The 4,263-nt window shown below is 41.8% G+C and overlaps 1 long non-coding RNA gene across 1 annotated transcript; it reads left to right on the top strand.

Annotated features, from left to right (window-relative positions):
• Positions 1-420: 420 nt before the first annotated feature.
• On the top strand, positions 421-1,922 carry LOC109754956 (uncharacterized). Its single transcript, XR_002230826.4, has 3 exons — positions 421-1,388; positions 1,465-1,581; positions 1,695-1,922. It is a non-coding gene; the product is annotated as an uncharacterized lncRNA (long non-coding RNA).
• Positions 1,923-4,263: the final 2,341 nt, after the last annotated feature.

The following is a 4,263-nucleotide window of genomic DNA, read 5'->3' as shown; positions in this document are numbered from 1 at the left end:
CAAGAAAAGACCACATTTACTTGTCCTTTCGGTACTTTTGCTTATAGAAATATGTCTTTTGGTTTATGCAATGCAGCCGCTATCTTTCAAAGATGTATGACTGCTATATTTTCTGACTTTTATGAAAAGATTATTGAGGTTTTCATGGATGATTTCTCCATTTACAGAACTTCTTTTGATGATTGCTTAAGCAATCTTGATCGAGTTTTGTAGAGATGTGAAGAAACTAATCTTTTTTCTTGAATTGGGAGAAGTGCTACTTCTTTACCTAATATTAAAGGACAGAGGTTTTCATAGTTCTCCGTACGTCATCTATTTATATCCGTTGATTGTATGATAAACAATAAAGATTGACCGCTGATTTAAAATCAAATTTATAAACGTGTATATAGGAAAGAAAAGGCCGCGAGACGAAGTCCCAGACCGATTTCACGACTTCACCTTCCCGTATTTTCTTCGATCTCATCTCCCTAGTCTCCTTAGAGATTAAAAAAATTCTCCCCTGACACGCCGCCGCACACATCTCCCCTGTATCCATGCTCCGCCGTCCGAATCCGGCTGCCGCGCCCGTCTCGCTCGCCGTGGCCGATGATCGCGTCGCCCGGGATCGCGTCCCTCCTCAAACGGCGGCGATGATGCAGAGCGCCGCCCAGCTCTTGACCGACGGACTCGCCGGGTTCCCGCTCCTTGGGGCCAGCCCCTCCCCCATGCCGGATCGCGCATCGGCTTGGAGGCCCCTCGGGGCTGCCGCCGGTGCGGGAGTCTTGCGTGGCCGTTCGGGCTTGGGGACGGAGCGGCAGGGCCCGTGGTGCGTTCTTGTCGAGGGCTTGCTCGGGCTGGCCGGGATCTGAGCCGCCGTCAATGGGTTTCTCGCAGCTTGGCTGCCTGCTTCGGATTTGGTACTATCCCCATCTCTCTCTCCCTCTCCCTCGGTGTGGACGCGCGCACCTAAACCGAATCAGGCGAGCGCAAGCTACCGGATCACTGAACCATCGTCCCGGTGGCCACCGTGCCAGTTCCACACCAGTACTGCGACGCCAACCACCGCCACTCCATTGGCTTGGATTTGGCTGTGGCGTGGGCTGGAATCGTATGGTGTTGTCTGATGCGTGTTCCGCACTGGAAGGTTTGGTCGGCTGACGCCAGGTATGAGCAGTTCCTGAGCCTGATCGCTGGATATGGGCACGCATGCATGTATATAATGGGTATCATGGTCATGTTGCTTGGACGGGGGGAGATGATGATGATTGTGGCTGAAATAATCATGTCTTGAGCAATCAAGACAGCCGTGGTGGTGGGTACTAAGAGCAACGGAAGTAAAAGGTCCAGAACTGATAAACATATATGTTGGAGAATCGGAGAAGAATATCAGGGACATCTTTCAGATGGTATAGCCATCTGCACAAGCCATATAATTGCCATGAAATATCTACATATACTCAGGTTTTTAGTTTTCACTTTCAGTTTCAGGCTTGATCAGCATGCCCATGAGTAATTTTCTTCGATGAGCTTGATTCCCTTGCTCCTGCACGAGGGTCGTCTGCAGCTTCTCGAGATGTTATGGATATAGTGGTTTCTCAGGTATAATTAACCTCATAAACGAGGTGGTGACTGTGTCTCAGTTTTCCCTCTTATTTTCAATGTTTAAATGTTAGAGTAAACTAATTCAATTTCCCCTTCTCTCTCTTTACTAGCACAAATGCCTGACGGAGATGCATATATATGTTTGGCATTCTATCAGTAACATACACTTGTGCTAGCTTGCAGTACTACATTTTGTGGTGCGTATGTATGGCTATGCTTTTGATTATTTCCCCTGTACATTGACTTGATAAAGTATAGAGCCTGATGAGCAACGATGCTGTAACAGAAGAATTTTTATCCTAATGGGAATTTTCAATAAGATATACCATCTCGATGCTCATAGTTTCTTCAGCATATATAGTCTCTACTATGTATTCTCTGGGCAACCATGTTAATTGTGCAAGAGCCATTAAATATATATTTATACTTGCATATAAATAATTCCTTTTACTGTTGCTTGGTGATTGTGTCTCTCGTAGCCAATTCCTAGAAGACTTGAACGTATGGTAACATTAAATGAATAATCCAAGTTCTTTTTCTATTCTGGCTACAGTAGACTATCCTGCCTTTTAGTAATTATAGAATTACTAAGTTCATGTTGACTAAGGACCAATTCCGGATGCTTGCCAATTGTTAGAATTTCATCGCTCTTCATTTTGTCTAGCATTTGCTGTGTCCTCTAGCTTTTATATAGCTTTCTGGCTATAAACTACATGCACTTTGCAGTAAATTATTTCTTTAGATTAATCTATCAATGTTGTATATACATTGTTGGCATAAATTGATTCCCAGTCTTGTGCCTAACTTCCGGCAGAAAGACTGGTCCTAAATCCGAAATTCGTTGATGGACTTAGAGCAATCCGTTGCGACACAATCTTGAATGAAGTTATTTTTTGTTCAAATTATGATTATATAAATTATAAATAGCTAATATGACCTATTCATGGTTGGGTAGGTTTCTATCAGTCATTATTTGTCTTCTTTACCGTAAAAAAATTCTCTTCTCTATTATGTTGAGGTAAATGCAGCTGCTGGTCATACTTTATCAATATAGGCGGATGAAGCAGATTATGAAGAAAATGAACCTGAAGATGGTTTCTTAGAATGAGAATCTGATTAACATTCTCTCCAAGAATGAAGGCAAATTGTTTGTATGTCATTAACCCTTTCATGTGAAGATTTTCAGAATCATAAAAGATAATATTCAGGTACATGTACGTCTGGTCGAACGCAATCACATTCCGAAATAGCAACTCGCTGGAGTCGTTGAGCTCCAGCTGTGGGATCTCCAACACGCCATAGGCGAAGTTCAAGTCTATGAAGCTCATCACCATCTCTAAAATTCCAGTGACCCGTGTTCCAGCTATTTTTTTAGGTACAGGCGGATAGGCTTCATGTTCAGGAATTTGACACACGCGGTGGAGACTTAATGGGGAGAACCCATGACTAATTACTTTTTCTTAGGGAACATCGTGATTAATTACCGACTGCATTCTATTAGTCATACATAGTGCCACACTGAGAAATTTCTATTTGGAGGAAGAAGTAGGCACAAGTAGACTGCAAAACACAAAACAACGGGAGATGTCATGCTCAGCAGCGACAACACCATTGCTCTTCATGTTTTTAGTTCGACCTGTAATTCTGTATTAATTTAGAATGATTATTCAAAGGTTGGTGGTTGTTAGGTACCTGAGTTAATGTGAGAGGAAGGAGCACGAGTGATCTTTTCATTTCCTTTCACAAATTAGTCGCAAGTTAAATGCAGAGTGTGTGCATTTGCCGATTTTGCTGATGTTAATTTTGCCTTTACTAGCATAGAGAAATGTGTTCAAAGTGAATTCTATCCTTTCACAAATTAGTCACAAGTTAAATCTAAGGATTGTTCTATCCTGTCTTAGAGAAATGTTTTCAAAGTGAATTCTTCTCAGGGCTGAGACTTATTTATTAACTTATATAAGCCCTTAGGTTGATCGTTTCAATGGCTGCGACCCAGAAGCTTTATGAGATTTGCCAAGTATCATTTGTAAAAGAAGGTCATCATCTCCTGAAGCTCTAAAAATGTTCAGTGTTCTGTAAGGTAAGAACAACATGGAGAATTGACAGGAACCAAACTAACTGCCTTACTATTGATTACTGATAACGCACAAGTATAGGGGATTGCAACAGTTTTCGAGGGTAGAGTATTCAACCCAAATTTATTGATTCGACACAAGGGGAGCCAAAGAATATTCTCAAGTATTAGCAGTTGAGTTGTCAATTCAACCACACCTGAATAACTTAGTATCTGCAGCAAAGTATGTAGTAGCAACGTAGTATGATAGTAACGGTAACGTTAACAAAAATAATATTTTTGGGTTTTGTAGTGATTGTAACAGTAACAACGGAAAAATAAATAAGCGAAGAATAATATGTGAAAAGCTCGTAGGCATTGGATCGGTGATGGAGAATTATGCCGGATGTGGTTCATCATGTAACAGTCATAACATAGAGTGACACAGAACTAGCTCCAATTCATCAATGTAATGTAGGCATCTATTCCGAATATAGTCATACGTGCTTATGAAAAAGAACTTGCATGACATCTTTTGTCCTACCCTCCCGTGGCAGCGGGGTACTAACGGAGACTAAGGGATATTAAGGCCTCCATTTAATAGAGTACCGGACCAAAGCATTAAC

Source organism: Aegilops tauschii, chromosome 2 (assembly GCF_002575655.3).
Source record: "Aegilops tauschii subsp. strangulata cultivar AL8/78 chromosome 2, Aet v6.0, whole genome shotgun sequence".
Taxonomy (NCBI): domain Eukaryota; kingdom Viridiplantae; phylum Streptophyta; class Magnoliopsida; order Poales; family Poaceae; genus Aegilops; species Aegilops tauschii.
The sequence above is the reverse complement of the archived record's forward strand: the minus strand, read 5'-3'. Positions and strand labels throughout refer to the sequence as shown.